The sequence below is a fragment of the Danio rerio genome, chromosome 13 (genome assembly GCF_052040795.2).
Source record: "Danio rerio strain M-AB ecotype USA chromosome 13, GRCz13ab, whole genome shotgun sequence".
In the NCBI taxonomy this organism is placed as follows: domain Eukaryota; kingdom Metazoa; phylum Chordata; class Actinopteri; order Cypriniformes; family Danionidae; genus Danio; species Danio rerio.
Window position 1 is genome coordinate 53,912,631 of NC_141033.1, and position 25,392 is coordinate 53,938,022.

Here is a 25,392-nt window from a genome sequence, read left to right on the forward strand (position 1 = left end):
GTGTTCTCGTGCAGCGTCATCATCAGCTGCCCAAGTTCAGCTCCAATACTCAAGACCGCAAGTACGGAGGACGTGTGAAACTTCCCAGATGTGTTCTTGATATCGAGGACGCAGCGATGCAGACTTGAGCACCGAATTCGCTCTGGAAGTCCCAGAAGTCATTGCGGCTGGAGGTGCGAAGCGCAGCATTTTATTTAGATTTATTATTAAAGTTGAGAGATATCACTTATTTACCTCAGGAGTTTCCCTAAATGAAACGGTGAAAGTAAACATCACCATGAACATCTTAATAAAGGAATAAACACATTAAAGGTGTTTGTTTGCTGAAATTTGTATTAAAATCTGTTTTATTCATATTGTGCAACATAGATTTATAATGTTTTTATGCAAAGTATATATTTTGAAAAGGGGAAAACAATAAATCGTTGTATGAAGGCTGTAATGTTTAAAAAATTTCCATTTAAAACGCGTGAAGGTCACGTGACCATCAGGAAGAACGCAGCATCTCATTTCTCAAAGGACGCGTTCTCTGCCCTCGCGGTCTCCTGAGTTCGTTCTTCCGAGGACACCTGGCAAGACCGCCCTCCACAAGAACACAAGTCCGTTCTCTGCACTCTTGAAATTGAGAAACAGCCAATGTCATTAGACGTTAATATTAGGTTAGATTTAGGTTGTGATGTCAGGTGACCAAAATTCAATGTCTAGCCAGCGTCTAAGGACAACATTATTTTGATGTCCAATAATGACGTTGATATTTATTTGATTTTAGGTTGTTAAAAAGTGACCAAAATCCAAAGTCAAGCCAACATCTTAAACCAACATCCTATTGATGTCAAATACTGACGTTTATTCATCAGTTATGGAAACCAAAATTCAACGTCTGGTAAACGTCATAGTGGTAACGTCAACACAACATCAAGCTGTAAGATTATTAGACATTGATATTTAAGTGGTTTTAGGTTGGACGTTGGACATTGACATCGGGCTGACGTTGAGTTCTGATGTAAACCCGATTTTCATTTCCAAACAAAATGCAGCGTCTCCACGACGTTACAATTTCAGTCTGACGGCATGTTGACTTCTTGTGTCTGCTGGGTGTTTAAGGCCATTTTGGCCATCATACTGTAAATATCCGTCATCTTCTCATCAGTGACCTGCATTTAAACCAGGGGTGCCCATACTCGGTCCTGGAGGACCGGGGTCCAGCAAAGTTTAGTTCCAATCCCAATTAGACGCACCTGGACTAGCCAATCAATCTCACACTAGGCTTTCTAAAAACATCCGTGAAGGTGTGTTGAGGCAAGTTGGAGCTAAAATCTGCAGGACATCGGCCCTCCAGGACTGTGTTTGGGTCTAAACAGTCTTTGGGTCAATGGGTGTAAAGATTTTGAACATCTTCTTGGACACTTTTAATGCTTCCAAACAGCTGCAATGTAAAGTGCACATGTCTTGAGGATTTTCATTATAATGCGATTTACCTTCTATGTGTGATTTGATTGGACTCTACAGAAGTAGTGACTGCAGGTTGAAGGAAAGTAGTGGAGTAAAAGTACTAATACAGCAGTGAAAATGTACTCAAGGAAAAGTAAAAGTACACATTTTTAAAACTACTTAGTAAATTACAATTTCTGAGAAAAACTACTCAACTACAGTAATTTGAGTATTTGTAATTTGTTAATTTACACCACTGATGATAATAAATAAGCATTTAAAATAAGTATTTTTTCATATTTCAAAAATTCTAATCTCATTACATTATATATAAAACTGTAACAGCTTATAAATAAATAAATAAAAAACATGTAAACAAAAAATAGTATGATAAGCACTTTGACAAAAATGTAGGAAGTATTCATGTTGCATCAAAAAGTGTGGTAATGATAACCATCCGACAAGCTAACCCAGCACAAATTGTCGCTAAAGTGCACTTAAAATGTCACTAAAATGCAGTGTTTGAACCTCGAATATCTGCAAAAAGGTCCACTTTTTGTAAAAAAAAAAAAAGAAAAAAAGAAAAAAAAAGAACCACCCCTTTAAATAGGATGGCTGCGGGCCTGAATACTGGTTATAATTACTGTTTTTGCGTTACTTTGAGGGTTGGGTTTAGGGTTTGGGAAGAGGTAGATGTTAATAAAATATAATTAATATCTAATTTAATAAATAATAGTAATAATTCTCGTTATAAATACTGTTTTTACATTATTGTGAGGGTTGTGGTAGGGGTAGACATAAATAAAATACTATTTAATAAATAATTATGCTTATAATTACATGATTTTGATGGTTAGGGTAGGGATAATATACATTAATAAAATACAATTTAATAAATTAATAAATAATATAAACAATTATCGTTTACTTCCGGACGCAGCTGTATAGTTGATGTTATAGTGGATCTGCGCGCATCAAAAGGGCTCCTCCTTCAGTCACACACACACACACACACACACATGCACACACACGCGCACGGAGTGAACTCAGCGCTCGTCGTCAGTCTTGCGCTCGGCGCGTCTGGAGCAGCAGCAGCAGCTCTGAAGGACTGATAAGATTGACTTCTGCTTTTCTTAAGGAGGATCCAACACTTCGGAAAGCCACACGATACCCGAAAGGAGAGAACACCACCGAGCAGAACAGAACCGAGCCGATCTGGACGGACGCGGAGACATGGATTCCTCAGCTCAGCACTCGCGGAGTAACACAGGTGCGTTTCTGTCTGTCACCTGCACGAAATGTGTGTGTTTGTGTGTGTGTGTGTTCACTACCTTACTGTAAAGATGCGATGATTGCTTTAATCGTTTACGCCGGAGCGATCGCTATTAAAAGTAATGGTGTGGTACATTACAGTCAAGACATCGAGATATACTGTAGATCTTACTTGGACACCGGGATGACGTGTTTGTTTGTACCATGGTGTTAAATAGAGATTATAAAGGAATGCCACGGTGCAAAGTACTGAGGTTGTTTGTGTTTTTATATGTATACTTACACTGTAGCAGTGTGGTATGATGATGATAACACTATGCTACTTTAATATTAATGTTACACTCATCTACCATGGTGTTTGCAAACGAGGGACAACAATGAAAGAGAAACACCATGGAATTTTCCTTTCATTGGGAACACCGTGGTATTCATATTAAAGTACCACAGTGTTATCATCATCGCTGATACACTACTTTATAACTTTAAAAAGATCTTAATTTGAAAGCAGTTTGATCATGCTTTTATAATCACAAGAAAGCAGTGTATTAGTGATTATATTTAATTTCAGTGTATTGTTATGCTTATGTGCAATGTATTTTAGTTTATTTTTTTGCAAAATGCATATGAAAACTACTGTAAATGGCTTTCTTGCTGATTGTTTTGTGTTTTTAATTAGGCTACAAGTAAGCCGTGCATTAGTAATATTGTACAGTTTTGAGGTTACAGTGCTGCATTTCACTAAAAAGCCTGATAGTAGTGTGTCAGAATCAGCCGTGCGCAGTTATTATTTTCTGATGATTGCCTTTTATAAAAGTGCTACAGCAGTATGAGGTGTTAGATGCTGTTATTTTCATAAATATGATGCATATTGTCATATTTAAGTACTCCAAAGTAAAACACATGCAGCAAATGCTATGGTATTGCTTTTACATTTATATTACATTTTTGACCCTTTTGTAGATGATTCCCACATATTAATAGCATTAAGTAAGGAGTTTTGTTGCATCTTGGCTGTAACTCTGAAGTAAGCATGTGAAGATATATCTTCTTTCTAATATAAATTTAATATTTGTCTTTCCTTATAGGAGTTCATATTCATGCATTTACTGTATGTGTTCTTTAGATGTCCTTTTTAGATGCATTAATGCATTTAAGTGATTTCTTACAGTTTCCAGCTTATATTACATGCAGTTTATTTATATTTAGCAAAAGCCGCAAATCGACATAATGCAAAGTAATGCACAACATACTACGCTAATGCATTTACTTTTATATTGCTATCTTTATATCAGTATATTCTACTTATTATATTATATTATATTATATTATATTATATTATATTATATTATATTATATTATATTATTTTATATAAGTATTTTCTACTTATTTATTTTATATTATATTAGTATTTTCTACTTATTTATATTATATTATATTATATTATTATATTTTACTTTTTATATTATATTATATAATATTATATTATATTATATTATATTATATTATATTATATTATATTATATTATATTATATTATATTATATTAGTAGATTCTACTTTTTATATTATATTATATTATATTATATTATGTTATATTATATTATATTATATTATATTGTTTTATATTAGTATATTCTACTTTTTATCTTATATTATATTATATAATATTTTATTATATTATATTATATTATATTATATTATATTATATTATATTATATTATATTATATTATATTATATTATATTATATTGTTTTATATAAGTATATATAAAAAAAATGTTTCTTTTTTTGTTGTTGTTGCATTTAGGCTTTTAATTAGTTTTCCTAATTGGAATTGATATGCATTTACAATATTTGCTATTATCTGATGTTTAGTTTAGATGCACTTGAGCTATTTTCTCACAGTTTATTCCTCATATTATAGTATACTCCAGTTCAGCAAACTCACAAGTAAATGTAATGCACAAAATACTATAGTATTCCTTTTAAATTTACATTATTATTGTCTTATATTTTACCCTTCAATTGCTTTTTAAAATAATTTTGTAAAGCTTTTAAAGTTTTTTTGTACACTTTTGTTTAGAAATTTCTCAGTTTCTATCTTACATTACGGTTCATGAAACCTACAAAATACTATAGTATTCCTTTTACATGTGTAATGCTGTATTTATAGTATTAAATTTTGTCATACTCTTATATTCACAGCATTAAATATTTCTGCTTCTTTATTTTATAGTTGTTTTCTTATTGAAGTAAACACATTAGACATGTTTTTTTCCTTAATTATTATTCATATGAGTTCATGCATTTACGGTATTTGATGTTTTGTTTAAGCTATTTCCTCACAGTTTATTCCTCATAATACAGTGTATGCCAGTTTAGCAAACCCACAAGTGAATTTAATGCACAAAATACTATCGTATTCTTTTTACATTTATATTACTTAGTATTATATTTTACCTTTAAATGGCTTTTTAAAATGTTTTAAAAGCTTTTTTTAATAGCTCGTGTATTCATTGCTTTTAATTTACTTTATTGTGTAATCTGTCTGAAGTAAATGCGTTCGAAATGTTCATTCATTCATTCATTCATTCATTCATTCATTCATTCATTTTCTTTTTGGCTTAGTCCCTTTATTAGTCCAGGATCGCCACAGTGGAATGAACCGCCAACTTATCCAGCACATGTTTTAAGCAGCCGATGTCCTTCCAGCTGCAACCCATTTCTGAGAAACATCCATACACACTCATTCACTAAGCACAATTTAGTCTACCCAATTCACCTGTACCGCATGTGTTTGGACTGCGGGGGATACCGGAGCACCCGGAGCAAACCCACGCGAACGCAGGGAGAACATGCAAACTCCACACAGAAACGCCAACTGAGCCAGCCGAGGCTCAAACCAGCAACCTTCTTGCTGACAGCACTACCTACTGCGCCACCGCGTCACCTCTTGCTGTATTTATAGTATTATATTTTTAAAGCTCACATAACTAATTGCATTAAATATTTTAGCTTTTCTAAATGTTATAAATGTTATCCCTAAATGTTATTGATATGCATTTACAGTATTTGATGTTGTGTTTAGATGCACTTGGGTGTTTTGTCCCTCATATTACAGTATATGTCAGTTCAGCAGCCCCACAAGTGAAATAAAATGCTTCGTAAAGCCAGATTTTTGTGCTTGCAAGTGATTTCAGGAGACGCCCTTTGAATGTTTTTGATTTTTGTTATTAAAGTAATCATGTTAGGACTTTTTTTTTTTAAATTTGTAATTAGAATTGATATGCATTTAAAGTATTTGCTATTTTTGATGGTTTGTTTAGATGCACTTAAGCTATTTTCCTCACAGTTTATCCTTCATATTACAGTATATGCAAACCCACAAGTAAACGTAATGCACAAAATACAGTACTATAGTATTCTTTTAATGTTTATATTTCTGTATTTATAGTAATATATTTTACCTTTACTTTTTAAAGCATTTTTAAATGCTCAAATTATTAATTGAATTAGCTCTTTTTTATGTTATATTGTTATCTTTCTGAAGTAAACATGTTTAAAAAAATTTCCCTAATTGTTATTAATATGCATTTACAGTATTGGATGTTTTGTTTAGATGCACTTGGGTGTTTTGTCCCTCATATTACAGTATATGTCAGTTCAGCAGCCCCACAAGTGAACTAAAATGCTCCGTAAAGCCAGATTTTTGTGCTTGCAAGTGATTTCAGGAGACGCTCTGAATGTTTTTGATTTTTGTTATTGAAGTAATCATGTTAGGACTTTTTTTTTTTAATTTGTAATTAGAATTGATATGCATTTAAAGTATTTGCTATTTTTGATGGTTTGTTTAGATGCACTTAAGCTATTTTCCTCACAGTTTATCCTTCATATTACAGTATATGCAAACCCACAAGTAAACGTAATGCACAAAATACAGTACTATAGTATTCTTTTAATGTTTATATTTCTGTATTTATAGTAATATATTTTACCTTTACTTTTTAAAGCATTTTTAAATGCTCTTTTTTATGTTATAGTGTTATCTTTCAGAAGTAAACATGTTTAAAAAAATTCCCTAATTGTTATTAATATGCATTTACAGTATTTGATGTTGTGTTTAGATGCACTTGGGTGTTTTGTCCCTCATATTACAGTATATGTCAGTTCAGCAGCCCCACAAGTGAACTAAAATGCTCCGTAAAGCCAGATTTTTGTGCTTGCAAGTGATTTCAGGAGACGCTCTGAATGTTTTTGATTTTTGTTATTGAAGTAATCATGTTAGGACTTTTTTTTTTAAATTTGTAATTATAATTGATATGCATTTAAAGTATTTGCTATTTTTGATGTTTTTTTTAGATGCACTTAAGTTTTATCCCTCATATTACAATATATGCAAACCCACAAGTGAACGTAATGCACAAAATACAGTACTGTAGTATTCTTTTAATGTTTATATTTCTGTATTTATAGTAATATATTTTACCTTTACTTTTTAAAGCATTTTTAAATGCTCACATTATTAATTGAATTAGCTCTTTTTTATGTTATAGTGTTATCTTTCTGAAGTAAACATGTTTAAAAAAAATTCCCTAATTGTTATTGATATGCATTTACAGTATTGGATGTTGTGTTTAGATGCACTTGGGTGTTTTGTCCCTCATATTACAGTATATGTCAGTTCAGCAGCCCCACAAGTGAACTAAAATGCTTCGTAAAGCCAGATTTTTGTGCTTGCAAGTGATTTCAGGAGACGCTCTTTGAATGTTTGTGATTTTTGTTATTGAAGTAATCATGTTAGGATTTTTTTTTTTTTAATTTGTAATTAGAATTGATATGCATTTAAAGTATTTGCTATTTTTGATGGTTTGTTTAGATGCACTTAAGCTATTTCCTCACAGTTTATCCCTCATATTACAGTATATGCAAACCCACAAGTAAACGTAATGCACAAAATACAGTACTATAGTATTCTTTTAATGTTTATATTTCTGTATTTATAGTAATATATTTTACCTTTACTTTTTAAAGCATTTTTAAATGCTCACATTATTAATTGAATTAGCTCTTTTTTATGTTATAGTGTTATCTTCCTGAAGTAAACATGTTAAAAAAATTTCCCTAATTGTTATTGATATGCATTTACAGTATTTAATGTTTTGTTTAGATGCACTTGGGTGTTTTGTCCCTCATATTACAGTATATGTCAGTTCAGCAGCCCCACAAGTGAACTAAAATGCTTCATGAAGCCAGATTTGTATGCTTGCGAGTGATTTCAGGAGATGCCGGACCTTCGTTTTCAGCCTGACATTGAGCGTTTGCCTTTCTCTTGCACATTTTCCTCATTTCAGCTTCTTAACGTCTCAGGAATTCATCAGCATGTAATTGAAGCCTGCGTTGTTGTGGCGCTGCTGCTATTTAAGGTCTAACAGGAAAGCATGCGCGAGCAGACACAGTATTCCCGCGTCAATCCCTCACGCTTCTGAGCCCATCCGCTGGTTTACTCAGAGCCATTCATCACACAGGTGGAGGCAATACGCACTACATCAATTCTCATTTGCAGGTGCATTGGCTTTAGCCCTGTCTCATTGTTTAAGTCCAACCCCATTAGACGAGCTGAGGTGTGACGCGACCCATGAAGTTTAAGCGTTAGTGGCAAGGGTATTGAGGGAACAGACACACACCAATTCAATCATCTTCTTCACGGACACACACTGCAATATGATCAGATATTTGTGGGATGGACAACAATTAATAGTCTGTCATTTGATATTTATTTATTTTGTGGTGTCAGAATAAATCTATTATGGATGATATATTGGGGAAAAAAACTGACATTGCGATATTTCATTGTTCTGCAATATACACTTAATTATTAGCCCTCCTGTTAGGATTATTCCAGCATGTTTCTTAACACAATAGTTTCCACATTAGTTGTTTTTTTTAATTACCAAACTACTCACATATTACAAAATTAGACATTAGCTGTGTAAGGCTCGATTTTCAGGTATGCTTGCTCCTGTTTGTGTCGTCAATCTGGCAACCTGCGTCCAGCTGTTAAAAGAACATCTCTAATATTTTATTCATTCATTTATTTTCCTTCGGCTTAGTCCCTTTATTAATTAGGTGTCACCACAGTGGAATGAACCACCAATTCACCTATAGTGCATGTGTTTGGACTGTAAGGGAAACTGGAGCAACCGGAGGAAACTATAGACATATTACAAATAGACATTAGCTTTAAGGCTAGACATTCCAGGCATGCTCGCTCCTATTTGTGTTGTCAATCTGGCAACCTGCATCTAATTGTTAATTAAAAAATAAAAACATCTCTAATATTTTGAGTTAATTTTTGAGATTATTTTTCCAAGACATTTCTAAGCATTATAGTTAGCGTCAATCTGGCAACCTGCGTCCAGTTTAAAAAATTTAATAAAAAAAAAAAACAGCTCTAATATTTTGAGTTTGATATGATTTTAATAGTTTGAGTCAGGCTCAACTTTTCATGCATGCTTGATCCTGTTTGTGTCGTCAATCTGGCAACCTGCGTCCAGCTGTTAAAAGAACATCTCTAATATTTTATTCATTCATTAATTTTCCTTCGGCTTAGTCCCTTTATTAATTAGGTGTCACCACAGTGGAATGAACCACCAATTCACCTATAGTGCATGTGTTTGGATTGTAAGGGAAACTGGAGCAACCGGAGGAAACTATAGACATATTACAAATAGACATTAGCTTTAAGGCTAGACATTCCAGGCATGCTCGCTCCTGTTTGTGTTGTCAATCTGGCAACCTGCATCTAATTGGTAATTAAAAAATAAAAACATCTCTAATATTTTGAGTTAATTTTTGAGAATATTTTTCCAAGACATTTCTAAGCATTATAGTTAGCGTCAATCTGGCAACCTGCGTCCAGTTTAAAAAATTCAATTAAAAAAAACAGCTCTAATATTTTGAGTTTGATATGATTTTAATAGTTTAAGTCAGCCTCAACTTTTCATGCATGCTTGATCCTGTTTGTGTCGTCAATCTGGCAACCTGCGTCCAGCTGTTAAAAGAACATCTCTAATATTTTATTCATTCATTAATTTTCCTTTGGCTTAGTCCCTTAATTAATTAGGTGTCACCACAGTGGAATGAACCACCAATTCACCTATAGTGCATGTGTTTGGATTGTAAGGGAAACTGGAGCAACCGGAAGAAACTATAGACATATTACAAATAGAGATTAGCTTTAAGGCTAGATATTCCAGGCATGCTCGCTCCTGTTTGTGTTGTCAATCTGGCAACCTGCATCTAATTGGTAATTAAAAAATAAAAACATCTCTAATATTTTGAGTTAAAATTTTTGAGATTGATTTTCAAGACATTTCTAAACATAATAGTTAGCGTCAACCTGGCAACCCGCGTCCAGTTTAAAAAATTTAATAAAAAAAAAAACAGCTCTAATATTTTGAGTTTGATATGATTTTAATAGTTTGAGTCAGGCTCAACTTTTCATGCATGCTTGATCCTGTTTGTGTCGTCAATCTGGCAACCTGCGTCCAGCTGTTAAAAGAACATCTGTAATATTTTATTCATTCATTAATGTTCCCTCGACTTAGTCCCTTTATTAATTAGGTGTCACCACAGTGGAATGAACCACCAATTCACTTATAGTGCATGTGTTTGGACTGTAAGGGAAACTGGAGCAACCGGAGGAAACTATAGACATATTACAAATAGACATTAGCTTTTAAGGCTATATTCCAGGCATGCTCGCTCCTGTTTGTGTTGTCAATCTGGCAACCTGCATCTAATTGCTAATAAAAAAATAAAAACATCTCTAATATTTTGAGTTAAAATTTTTGTGATTATTTTTCCAAGACATTTCAATCATAATAGTTAGCGTCAATCTGGCAACCCACGTCCAGTTTAAAAAAAACAGCTCTAATATTTTGAGTTTGATATGATTTTAATAGTTTGAGTCAGGCTCGATTTTTTTCGGCATGCTTGCTCCTGTTTGTGTCGTCAATTTGGCAACCTGCGTCCAGCTGTTAAAAGAACATCTCTAATATTTTATTTATTCATTATGTTCCTTCGGCTTAGTCCCTTTATTAATTAGGTGTCACCACAGTGGAATGAACCACCAATTCACCTATAGTGCATGTGTTTGGACTGTAAGGGAAACTGGAGCAACCGGAGGAAACTATAGACATATTACAAATAGACATTAGCTTTAAGGCTAGATATTCCAGGCATGCTCGCTCCTGTTTGTGTTGTCAATCTGGCAACCTGCATCTAATTGTTAATTAAAAAATAAAAACATCTCTAATATTTTAAGTTAATTTTTAAGATAATTTTTCAAGACATTTCTAAGCATTATAGTTAGCGTCAATCTGACAACCTGCGTCCAGTTTAAAAAAAAAAAAACTGCTCTAATATTTTGAGTTTGATATGATTTTAATAGTTTGAGTCAGGCTCGATTTTTCCGGCATGCTTGCTCCTGTTTGTGTCGTCAATCTGGCAACCTGCGTCCAGCTGTTAAAAGAACATCTCTAATATTTTATTCATTCATTAATGTTCCTTCGACTTAGTCCCTTTATTAATTAGGTGTCACCACAGTGGAATGAACCACCAATTCACCTATAGTGCATGTGTTTGGACTGTAAGGGAAACTGAAGCAACCGGAGGAAACCCACACCACACCGGGACATTCAAACTCCATCCGGGACTCCGAGGTGGTTTTAATTAGCAAACTATAGACTATATAAAACAAAAGATGTTTTCAATGCATTTCTAAACATAATAGTTTTCTCATGAGGTGGTTTTAACTAGCAAACTATAGACATATTACAAATAGACATTAGCTTTTAAGGCTAGATATTCCAGGCATGCTCGCTCCTGTTTGTGTTGTCAATCTGGCAACCTGCATATAATTGTTAATTAAAAAATAAAAACATCTCTAATATTTTGAGTTAAAATTTTTGAGATTGATTTTTCAAGATTTCTAAACATAATACCGTCAATCTGGCAACCCGCATACAGTAAAAAAAAAAAAAATCAGCTCTAATATTTTGAGTTTGATATGATTTTAATAGTTTGAGTCAGGCTCAACCTTTCAGGCATGCTTGCTCCTGTTTGTGTCGTCAATCTGGCAACCTGCATCCAGCTGTTAAAAGAACATCTGTAATATTTTATTCATTCATTAATGTTCCCTCGACTTAGTCCCTTTATTAATTAGGTGTCACCACAGTGGAATGAACCACCAATTCACCTATAGTGCATGTGTTTGGACTGTAAGGGAAACTGGAGCAACCGGAAGAAACCCACACCACACGGGGAGAACATGCAAACTCCATTCGGGACTCAAGCCAGCGATCTTCTTGCTGTGAGGCGACCACTGAGCCACCATGTCGCCCCTTGAATTTGTACTGAAAAAAGATGTTTTCAACGCATTTCTAAACATAATAGTTTTCTCATGAGGTGGTTTTAACTAGCAAACTATAGACATATTACAAATAGACATTAGCTTTTAAGGCTAGATATTCCAGGCATGCTCGCTCCTGTTTGTGTTGTCAATCTGGCAACTTGCATATAATTGTTAATTAAAAAATAAAAACATCTCTAATATTTTGAGCTAAAATTTTTGAGATTGATTTTCAAGACATTTCTAAACATAATAGTTAGCGTCAATCTGGCAACCCGCGTCCAGTTTAAAAAAACTGCTCTAATATTTTGAGTTTGATATGATTTTAATAGTTTGAGTCAGGCTCAACTTTTCATGCATGCTTGCTCCTGTTTGTGTTGTCAATCTGGCAACCTGCGTCCAGCTGTTAAAAGAACATCTCTAATATTTTATTCATTCATTAATGTTCCTTCGACTTAGTCCCTTTATTAATTAGGTGTCACCACAGTGGAATGAACCACCAATTCACCTATAGTGCATGTGTTTGGATTGTAAGGGAAACTGGAGCAACCGGAAGAAACTATAGACATATTACAAATAGAGATTAGCTTAAAGGCTAGATATTCCAGGCATGCTCGCTCCTGTTTGTGTTGTCAATCTGGCAACCTGCATCTAATTGTTAATTAAAAAATAAAAACATCTCTAATATTTTGAGTTAATTTTTAAGATAATTTTTCAAGACATTTCTAAGCATTATAGTTAGCGTCAATCTGGCAACCCGCGTCCAGTTTAAAAAATTGAATGAAAAAAAAACAGCTCTAATATTTTGAGTTTGATATGATTTTAATAGTTTGAGTCAGGCTCAACCTTTCAGGCATGCTTGCTCCTGTTTGTGTCGTCAATCTGGCAACCTGCGTCCAGCTGTTAAAATAACATCTCTAATATTTTATTCATTCACTAATGTTTCCTCGACTTAGTCCCTTTATTAATTAGGTGTCACCACAGTGGAATGAACCACCAATTCACCTATAGTGCATGTGTTTGGACTGTAAGGGAAACTGGAGCAACCGGAAGAAACCCACACCACACGGGGAGAACATTCAAACTCCATTCGGGACTCAAGCCAGCGATCTTCTTGCTGTGAGGTGACCACTGAGCCACCATGTCGCCCCTTGAATTTGTACTGAAAAAAGATGTTTTCAATGCATTTCTAAACATAATAGTTTTCTCATGAGGTGGTTTTAACTAGCAAATCTATAGACATATTACAAATAGACATTAGCTTTAAGGCTAGATATTCCAGGCATGCTCGCTCCTGTTTGTGTTGTCAATCTGGCAACCTGCATCTAATTGTTAATTAAAAACTAAAAACATCTCTAATATTTTGAGTTAAAATTTTTGAGATTGATTTTCAAGACATTTCTAAGCATAATAGTTAGCGTCAATCTGGCAACCCGCATCCAGTTTAAAAAAACTGCTCTAATATTTTGAGTTTGATATGATTTTAATAGTTTGAGTCAGTCTCCATTTTTTAGGCATGCTTGCTCCTGTTTGTGTTGTCAATCTGGCAACCTGCGTCCAGTAAAAAAAAAACAAAAACATCTATAACATTTTAAATTTGTACTGATAAATAATGTTTTCAACACATTTTCTAACCATAATAGTTTCCACATTAGTTGCTTTTAAATTAACAAAATAAATGCATATTAAATATATAGACTGTAGGTAAGCAGATTTTCAGGCATGCTTGTTTCTGTTTGTGCATAGATATATATATACATTAAATGTCGCCTACCTTAAGTTGTCTGTTGGACGGAATGCGTCAATAGAGCCGCCATTTTAGTACAGGGTAGCGCTCCTTTAAAATAAATGCGGGTCAGTGTGCAAATTCTTTTTTTAATTACGAAACTTATAATTTTACATCACATTTCTAAATTGATGGATCAGTGACCGCACGGGCATTCCTGACAAAAAGCTTGTGTTTGTGTGTACAGAAATGTACTATCCACCCTCCCTGTTAAATCTGATCTAATCATGTCCTGAAACACAGCTCCTCTCCTGCTTTCACATACTGACGGAGGGAGTGATTCGTTTGTAAATGAATCACCGATATGAACGACTCTTTCACTAACGTTAGCCGACAATAATACAAGTTTCTGGCAGCGCAGCATCTCGTTGTCGTATTTCTTTTGCATTGTTTGCTGATTTTATTCAACAAAACTAGCATAAGCCGAGTGTTTAGTGCGAGTCGGAGCTGCTTTGCCGTATGGTGAATGCAGTAAGTGACTGTTATCATCAATAACGTGACCTGATTAGCACAAAAGTTCAGAACATGCAACGTAAAAAAGCTAAATCTTCCCTATGAAATGTTCTGCGTTTGTGCTTTGTTTTCTTTGTTTGCTTGTTACTACACCTGTAGACAGCGCTAAAGTCCTGCATCTTCATGTGATAACACTGTCTTGACTAGTGCGGTTGAATGACATTTGTCCTGGGAGCACTGTACCAATATGGCGGCGCTATTGACACATTCTCAGGGTCCCTATGCGATATCTAGTGTATATACATCTATGCTGTTTGTGTCATCAATTAGGCAACCCGCGTCTAGTTGTTAATAAAAAAACATCTCTAATATTTTGAATTTGTACTGCAGAGTTGTCAATCCTACATACTGCACACTTAAAGGGATAGTGCACCTAACAATAATAAAACATCATTTACTCGCCCTTCAGTTCTTCCGTTGCGCACAATAGTAGATATTTTGAAGTATGCTTATTGACTTCCCATTGATTTTTTTTCTCCCTGCTATAGAAGTCACTGTGTACCAGCAACCAGCATTCTTCAAAACATCTTCTTTTGTGTTCAACAGCAGAAAGAAACTCATAGGCTTGGATCAAGTAAAGTGTGACTAAATGAGTTTATTTTGGGGGAACTGTCCCTTTAAATCCGTTCTCTGTGAGTGTAAAGCCTTCGGATACAAGACATTAAAGCATTTGTAGCTTTAAACATTAATTGCATTTAATAATTTATACAACGGAGAGTGAACAGTGTTATTTTTACATTTGATTATTTCATTCTGCACCTGAACGCTCCTAGAATCCTCAGAAAACCTTAAAGCAGTGTTCATTTGATATGAATCTTTGCTCTATTGCAGTGGGTCCCAACCTTTTTTTGCCTGAGACCCCCTTTTCCCCCTGGAAAATATTGAAAATAATGCACGTTTATTAATATTACCGTTGAAATATTGTTATGCTCGATCAAATAGTGTGAGGACTGCTGCCAGACGAAGTCTTTTTTTGTGGAGGACGAATTACAAATTTGTCTGTTTTTGGTCAGCTAGGGCAGTGGTCCTCAACCTGTTTATCAGCGCTTGACAATTATGGTGAAAAGTACAAAGCACTGCAGTGTTTGTGTGTTCTGTGTTTGTCTGGGAAAATTAGTCTTTCCGAAATGTGAATATTCCATACAAGCTGAAGCTGATCGGTCAATTCTTGTCACATGACTTGCAGTGCACTTACAGCCTGTGGTTCATTGGTGCAAGCGCGTCACACCCATACCTGTCAACCCTCCCGTTTTTCCCGGGATTCTCCCGTATTCTACAGTTCTATCCCGCTACCATCCTGTAAAGCAGGGGTGTCAAACTCAATTCCTGGAGGGCCGCAGCCCTGCACAGTTTAGTTCCAACCCTGCTCCAACACACTTACCTGTAGGTTTGAAACAAGCCTAAAGGACTCAATTAGTTTGATCAGGTGTGTTTAATAAGGGTTGGAACTAAACTGTGCAGAGCTGCGGCCCTTTTGGAACTGAGTTTGACACCTGTGATCTAAAGGTATTTTCCAACACAACCTCACGGCAATTCGTAACTTTTTCATTTAGTGGCTAATTCGTACAAATTTGTACGATCTTATTCGTACATTTTAGTACGATTTGCGTATCCCCCAATGACGGGTGGGTTTAGGGGTGGGGTTAGGTGCCACGCCTCCTTTTTAAAATCGTACATTTTCTTACGACTGAACTCGTACGAATTCGTACGAATTAGCCACTAAACTGCCAAAACGTAAAATACTTACGTTTTCTCGTGAGATCAGGCTGTATTTTCTCGTATTTCTCTCGTATTTTCAGTCTTTCTCTGAACAGCCGAGCCTCCCTATACGCAACCCATAGCGCCAAACGACCAGATGTCGCCCCTTGCTCTTAAACGCGAGTCTGTTATGTGCTTTCGCTTTGTTTAAGAATGAAAACATTAAAACATTTATAAATAAATATTAAAAATGGGCGCAATTCCCTTTCCTTTTGTCTACAGGTGCCGTCGCCCATCCTATACAATCTTTAAAACAGTCATATAAGGGTGGATGACTGTCAGCTCCATAGTGATAAACAGACGCTGTTTCCCAAACAGATTCTGTTCACGCTATTTGAAGCACAGAGAAAGTCTGGGTTTTGGGTGCATGTTTAAACCAATGACTGTAAAAAATATGGACGACGCGACAGCCCTTTTTCCCATTGAATGCCTTGAGGGCAAAACGCCTGCTTGACGGGCACAAACTGTCGCAAAAGACTGCTGAAATTGGAGCCTTGACATGCGCAGAAGGACTGTCTGATGGAGCCAGAGGAGGAGCCGCGAAAATGAGCGGAGTCGAGCTTCCAACCAAACGCTTTATGTAAAATCAACTACGCCCCCCGAACTTCTCAGCATGCGTTTGCTGTCATATCAACACAAATGGATGTAATAACGTTAACAAATATGAGGGGTTTATATATTCAATCGCGCCAGCTCCAGGCCGCACCGCATAACTTACTCGCGTCACGGGCTGATTCCGGTTCGCATGCGGCAGCGCCTGCTCGCTCGGCCGCCGCATCTGGCTCGATTGACTCGGGCTGGAATTGGGTAGTGAGTCCAGGCATCCGGAGTGGGTCCAGCAGAGGTAACATTAGTCAGTCTGAGCTCTAAGAGATAAGTCTCCGGCAGGCGAGAATCTAGCCGGAACTGTGTTTTGCTATCTGGGTGGCTAGGCGTGTATCAGCAAACTAATAAAGCCAGAAAAAAGCCCTGAACTTAGCGAATAAACAGTGTTCCACCAGATCATGTATGTCAGAAACTGTAGTTTACTGCTGAACTCATTTTGTCATGGTAAAATAACACAGAAATCGAATAATAACATTTCAGTCTACTTCAGTCTCCTGCCGAAGCTCAGATGCCGCGCTTTGAGAAACTGTCAATCACAGCTGTCAATCACGATGACACGCCCAGCATTAAATTACTGCTAAAACAAACTGTTTACAAAAATGAAGATCTGCACCTATTTCAGCACAATAACCAGTGCCTTAATCCACCAGAACTATCTTTCGGGACATTTTATTGCAAGTGTAATATTTTTTTTTATTTGGGCTCAAGTCTCCTTCATTAACACGGAGGAGGCGGGCTTTATGACTTGTACTGCAGCCAGCCCCCAGGGGGCGATCTAACGGCCGAGACCTTCACTCAAACGTAGGCTTGCGGCACACTTGGTTTAAACTGACACATACACACATAATTAATAATAACATATAAAGATGTCGATCTTGGTGTTTTTTTTTTTCCCAAACACAACTAATTTCATCTTAAATGAGCATTAATAGTGAGGAAAGCCGTCTAATGCTTTCATTATAACGTTACATGTGTGCATTTTTAAAGTGACACCTCTAATTTAATGTAATAAAAAATCTTATTAAATGAGAGATTCATTCGTTGCTCTGAATGAATGTGTGAGTTACAGTGGAGAAATGGCTGAGATTGATATCTTGATTCTGTTTCATTATAATAGCTGTTATTATTTTAATAAGCTGAACTGTTTGCTAATGTATTTGCTGCTTATGTATAGATTTACTTTTACTTTTGTAAATAATAATAATAATAAAATGTATTACTGACCAGTTAACAGTTTATTTACAGTGAAACAGCTCCAAATGAACATATTTAGTAATTTGGGAATTTTTTAGGGGGGGGGGGGGGGTCTCTTATTATGGTGGGCATCAGTGGTGTAGTCGGGGCTATACGCACGTATACTCTGTATGCCTACTTTTTTTCAATGAGCTGTTTGGGCATTACGACTTCTGAGGATCAATTTTGCGTATATCCTCGGTATACTCACTACTCACTTGCTTTGCTGATTAGACTTCCCTAATTAATGTGTTAATGCATGAAAAATACTTGAGTATAGGCTAGTGTTTATGTTTATATATATTGTAGCGAGGCAGAGGGAAAACACAAACACAGTTGAGTAAAGTTACAAACAATGCCCCGGAGGGTGCTTTATTTACAAGTGAAATAGTGCGTGAATGAGTGCTCTTCTTAGGGTGCGTGCTCAGGGGAGATGGTGAAGGCTGGTGAGAGTTCTGGTGTTGGATCGGTCACGAGCTGGATTCGGCTGTGGGAGAGACAGAGAGAGACAAGCGTTAGTGCAGGGAGTCATGTGGAAATGAAGCTCAGTTTCCTCCTGTGTGGGGCTGGCTTATATCTCTCCCTGGCTGATGAGGTCCAGCTGTGAGCGATCCGGTGCTGATGAGTTGCCAGCTGGGGTGAATTTGTGACCAGGGCGACGTGGCATCAATAGGCTCGCTACAATATATATATGTTTATTTATATAGCTAATGAATTAAAGAAACTACTTTAATCGTTTCTTTGCCTACTTTAAAAATTTGGGTTGGGTAGTAATAGTACACCACTTATTTTTTTATGACTACACCACTGGTGGGCATATCCCTTATTTTCACATCCCAATGTTGACAGGTATGGTCACACCACTTGTGCGCGCAAACCACGCACCTCCATTGGAAACAACAATGGAGCAACTATAATGCAAACTCTAGAAATTCGCGATATGCGAACGCCCCTAAAAGGCTGCTGTCATGTGTGATCTCCATCAGTTGATCTTCTTGCACAGCCATGGTGGATTCCCCTGATTTGTTGACTAATGGGTTGCGGATCCATTCTTTGGCAGTTCCTTCACGTGGCGTTTTCCCTTTGCCGAAAAAAAAAATAAAAAATTGCAAAGACGCCTGTTTCTTACTCATTTTGCTGCTTTTGGGTTAAATTTGGGCGCTAGAGTGACCGAGATGCAAGCGAGAAATTTTTTTCAAAATAAAAGACTTTTCAAAATAAAAAAATGTTCAGACTCGGATAATAAATAAAACTGAAATAATTAATGATTTCTTGTGCAGCCCGGTACCAATTGATCCACGGACTGATGGTTGAGGACCACTGAGCTAGGGGATAAAATGAACTAAGGCAACATGATCATTCTCCTAATGTCCACTGCTAAGAAATCTTTTATATATGACGCGACCCCCCCACAAAGCTCTCTGAGGCCCCCTTGTGGGCCGGGACCCCCCTGTTGGGAACCGCTGTTAATGTCTTAAATATTAAAAACTAAATTAAAAGATGCTTAAAGTCTTGAATTCACTGTAATATTGACTTGTAGGCCTTAAATCATATTAATCTGGTCTTCATTTTCCAATCTCCTTGTAAAGCTACCCCAATCAGGCTGTGTACAGTCACCAACAATACAAACCTTTAACAAAACTCTACAACTCGTTCATTTTCCTTCGGCTTAGTCCCCTAAGGGTCACCACAGCGGAATGAACCGCCAACTATTGCAGCATATGTTTTACACAGTGGATGAACTTCCAGCTGCAACAGAGTACTGGGAAACATCTATAGACACTCATTCACACACACACACACACACACACACACACACACACACACACACACACACACACACACACACACACACACACCATGCAAACTCCCCACAGAAACTCCACCTGACCCAGCCGGGACTCGAACCAATGACCTTCTTGCTGTGATCACCACTGAGCCACCATGCTGGCCCGTCTGTGATTATATAGCAGAAAATCTCAATATCTCTGTGTCAGTTTTGTCCAATATCGAGCAACACAAACTCCCAGAATGCTCTGCTTCCTCGTATCCGCCGTCATCCTGTATTGAGCTGTTGAAGAAAGAGTTTTCTTTGGAGTGTTTTCGCCTCGGGCCGACTGATTCACCTTTAATTAAAAGAATGAGTGACTGTTTATTTCTGGATTCCCTCCGGCTCTTTTTTTCAGGAAAGCTGGCGGCGCGAGCTATTTTACCGAAGCAGGTTTTCAATTGAGAGCAAATGTTTTAGCTCAGATAGTCTGAGAGCCAGAGATGATGAGGATGATGATGATGATGATCGTACCTTGGCGAAATTAGACTGTAGACGCAAGAGTGTATGTGCTCGCATGACCTTCAGTTAGCAATGAATGTAAAGATACTTGAGTGTGATTCATTTGTGAATGAGTAAATGAATAAAAATATTATTCATTCATCCATTCATTCACTTTCTTTTCGGCTTAGTCCCTTTATTCATCAGGGGTCGCCACAGCGGAATGAACCTCCAGCTTATCCAGCATATGTTTTACGCAGCTGCAACCCATCACTGGGAAACACCCATACATTCTTTACGTTTACACACATACACTACGGCCAATTTAGCTTATTCAATTCCCCTATAGCACATGTGTTTGGACTTTTGGGGAAACCGGAGCACCCAGTGCTACCCACTGCGCCACCGTGATGCCCTATATTAAAATGATAAATTAATGAATTAAAGAATGAATGAATGAATGAATAAAATATTGTGTTTAAACATTCTTCAGTGTCCGGTGAATGTAAAGATACACGAGTGTGATTCATTTGTTAATGAATGAATGAATAAATTGATATATTAAATAAAAAATAATTAAGACAAAATTAAAAATTAATTAATGCATGAAAGTGTAATATTGTAAATTGTTTTGCTAAATATAATATCCCAATGCCCAAAAAATCTAATTAAATTTAAATAAAAATTAAAAATGAGCAAATAAAAATTTAATAAAACAAAAAAATAAAATAAAAATAACAAGAAAATGAAAGAAACTAAAATAAAACAAAACAAACAATATCAAATAAAACGACCAGAAACAAAATAAAATAAATTAACTAAAATAAAGCAAACAAAAAATACAACAAACAAATAAATTAATAAACAAAAATAAAAACAAACAAAAAAATGAAACAAACTAAATAAAATAAAGCAAACAGAAATAAAATATAATACATTTGAGTAAACAAAAATAGAATAAAACTAAACAAGCACAAACAAAATAAAATACAAACAAAATAAAATTAAACAGACAAATAAATAAAACAAAACAAACAAATAAAAAAGAAACAAAAAATAAAATAAAATAAAGCAAACAAAAATAAAATGAAACAAGCAAAATAAAACACAGATATAAAATGAATCAAACTAATAAAATAAAGCAATCCAAAATAAAATGAAACAAACAAAATAAATCAAACAGAAATAAATTAAAACAAATACAATAAAACAAACAAAGTAAAACAAACAGAAATAAAATAAAACAAACAAAAATAAAACAAACCTAACAAATAAATCAAAACAAATAAAATAAAAAAAACAAAAAACTACAATAAAATGGAATAAAACAAAACAAAATCAAACAAAAATGTAATCAAACAAACACAAATAAACAAAACAAAAATAAAATATAATAAACAAAAATAGAAAAACTAAAGAAAATAAAACAAACAAATATAAAATAAAATAAAACCGAAGTAAAAAAACAAACAAAATAAAATAAAAACTGAAAAATTAATAAACAAAATAGAAATAAAACACAATCAAAAATAAAATAAAATAGAATAAACAAAAATAGAATAAAACAACAAACAGAAATAAAATAAAATAAAACAAACATAGAATAATGTAAACAAAACTAAAATAAAAATAACAAGAAACTAAAAATATAATAAACAAAAATAAAATAAAACTAATAGAAATAAAATAAAACATACAAACAAAATTAAAACAATCTAAATAAACTAAAATAGAATAACCAAAAATAGAATTAAATAAATTAAAACAAAAAAAGTATAATAAAATAAAACAAAACAAAAACAAAAAAATCTATAAAAAAATAATAAAAAACAAACAAACAAACAAACAAAACAATAATGAAATAAAATAACACACAGGACCAGTTGACGAAAGCAAGCTTTATTCACTATTTTGATCCTCCGCCGAGTGCTCTGTTAAAGCTTCACAAGAGTGCCAAAATTAACATCAAGAGAAAATGAATTAGACGGAATCACACGCGCGCTCCGTTTATTAGATTAAAAGTTTGCGATTAAAACCAACTAATTGCCTGTAATGACGGAACGAAATGTGCTGTGTTTAAAAGAACAAATGTACTTCAGCAAGACGTGATTTGGAGAGCAAAACTGCATTAATAAAAGCTTGATAAATCAGATGATGAAGCTTGCGAGCTCTTTCAGGATCCGCTCTTTTGCATTGACTGGAGCGGCGGAGGCTTTTTTACTTATTTGTTTTATTTCTCCATAATCTCCTCTCCTATTTCTTTTTCCTTCAGAGACAGCGACTCGAGAGCGATATTAATATTTGATGAGGTTGTGTTAGTTGAATTAAAGCAGGGAAATTGCGGGCTGAGGGAAACGGCTCATTGTTAAGCATGTAAATGTATTCTGAATGTTTTTTTTTGGGAGAGAAAATCTGGACGTTTTTCCCCTCAGGAGGTCCGGCAGCGATCGTGGTTTACATGCTCGCTTTTTAATGTGTGTCAGATTCAATCTGCAATGTTTAATGTGGGCTGATCAGTCTTTTTCTTGGAGGTACAGTTGCTACAGAAGCAGATTGGGTTTTTGGAGAGTTTGCAGTGCAGATGTTTGAGGATTTGCCAGTGTTTCTATTATTTCTGCTGTTTTAGCTTCACTTTGCATCAGTGAAATGGCTTAAAATCTGCTTTAAAAAATAAACAAGTAACATGCATTATGGGCGTCACGGTGGCGCAGTGGGTAGCACGATCGCCTCACAGCAAGAAGGTCGCTGGTTCAGTTGGCATTTCTGTGTGGAGTTTGCATGTTCTCCCCGTGGTGGCGTGGGTTTCCTCCTGGTGCTCCGGTTTCCCCCACAGTCCAAACACATGTACTATAGGGGAACTGATGAACTAAATCGTCTACAGTGTATGAGTGTGATTGTGTGAGTGTGTATAGATGTTTCCCATGATGGGTTGCAGCTGAAAGGGCATCCGCTGTGTAAAACATATGCTGGAATAGTTGGTGGTTCATTCTGCTGTGGCAACCCCAGATTAATAGGGACTAAGCCAAAAAGAAAATGAATGAATGACATGCGTTGTACTTTTTAAAGTTCTTACTCTCTAACATATTGGGTTAAATATTGACAAGCTTAAAGTTGGGTTAATTTTTGTATGTAATTTCATTCATTTGTTCATTTATTTTGCTTCGGCTTATTTCCTTATTTATCAGGGGTCACCACAGCGGAATAAACAGCAAAATAAAATAAAAATTAAATAAATTGTTTATAATGATTATAGAGAATTATATAAAAAACGAAATTTTAAAATTATGTAATTATAAAATATCAAATATATAATATAAAAAACAATTATATAAATTAAGAATTATGATTCAACAAAAATTTTGTTTAATTTAATTTAATTTAATTTAATTTAATTTAATTTAATTTAATTTATATGGTTGTTCATTCCACTTTGGCGACCCCTGATAAAAATATTATTATTATAAATATTTTAAATATATTTTTTAGAATGCAGGACTAAGAAATATTTAATACATCAAAGTAAAAAAATAATTTAATTTAATTAATAATTATAGATAATAATTATAGATAATTATATTAAATAATCAAATAATAATTATACATTATTATATATTAGAATGTCACACTAAAATTTATGTAATACAACAGTGTAAAAAAATTATAGAATTAAATAACTATACATAATAATTTTGTATAATATTAAAATGGCAGGACTAGGCATTATATAATACAGTAATGTATAAAAAAATATTTAATTAAATTAAATTATTGTCTATAATATTTCTATAAAAAATAAACAATGATTATATATGATTATATAAAATCAGAATGCAAAACTAAGAAATATAGAGTTCTGCAATGGAAAAAAATTAAATACATAAAAACAGTTATATAAAATAAGAATTATGATGCAAAAATATTTTTTATGTTAATTTTTGTTTGATTTAATTTAATAATTATAAAATAAAATGTGTTTTTGTTAATTGTTGAAAATGAGGATTCAGGCTAAGCTGAGCTTCAAACAGGACACCAAGATTACGTACCTGTATAGAAGAAGTTAAAAGAGAATCATCAACGATTAACTTAATATTACCACATCTATCAAATAATTTTATCATTATCATATATAATTTGATTTAATCATTATTATCATAGTATTATATTTAATATTAAACCATTATATAATATTAGCATGCAGGACTAAACATTATGTGATACAGCAATGTAAAATAAATTTATGTAAATTAAATGGAATGTTTTTAGATAATAAATATTTATAATTATATTAAAAAATAAATAAAAATATAACTATAACAACAAAAAGTAATCTAGGTGTACGCTTGATGGGTTAGGTGACATTCTCCTCATTTAGCTGACTTTGCATGCAGGAATGAGAAACTCTAAACCCCAAATGTATTATGCAATACAATGCAAATAAATAAATAGTGTGCAGGGCAGACGTCTGAGGGTTTGCCAGATTAATTCTGTATTATTTCTGCTGTTTTAGCTCGAGCTCGCATCTCTTCTCACAGTGAGGTGGCTAAAAATCTGGGGGAAATTAAAGAAGGTGAAGCTTGTTTTACTGTCAATGCATTGTACAATTCTTACACTCTGTAAAAGGCTGGGTTGTGTTTAACCTAATGTTGAATTAAATCAAATATGGACAAAAAAATTGTAAATGAAATAAAATTACAATTAAGAATTATATAATACAACAATAAAAGGTAATTCAATAAAAGAAAAAGAAAATAATAATAATAATAATATTAATAATAATAATAATAATGATGTAATGTTAAAATTGCAAATAAATGAAAAGTTAAAAAAATAATAATAAAATAAATGGCCTTTTCAGGATTAATTTTCTTTGTGCATTATATTATGGAAAACTATATAATCCTCAATCTTATTGTAAAACCTTAGCCATAACATAGGTTTAGGGATTAATAAAAATCCTATCATTTCATTAATCAAAGTCACGCATTACAGCTGAATCATTATTTGATTTGCATCACAGTAGTGAAAATGATACACAGGACTAAAATGCAAAATCAAAATGCAGAAAAATCGCTTCATTTTCTTTGTTCTCGACATCATTTGTTATATTTTCCTG

General features: G+C 34.2%; 1 protein-coding gene across 2 annotated transcripts in view; it reads left to right on the top strand.

Annotated features, from left to right (window-relative positions):
- The first annotated feature begins 2,492 nt into the window (after window positions 1-2,492).
- hs3st1l1 (heparan sulfate (glucosamine) 3-O-sulfotransferase 1-like1) overlaps window positions 2,493-25,392 on the top strand; it is a 128,709-nt gene continuing 105,809 nt past the window's right edge. For both annotated transcript variants that reach the window (XR_015505163.1, XM_087277991.1), the window contains exon 1: window positions 2,493-2,701. The gene's annotated coding sequence lies outside the window, so the exon portion shown is untranslated. The remainder of the gene's footprint in view (window positions 2,702-25,392) is intronic.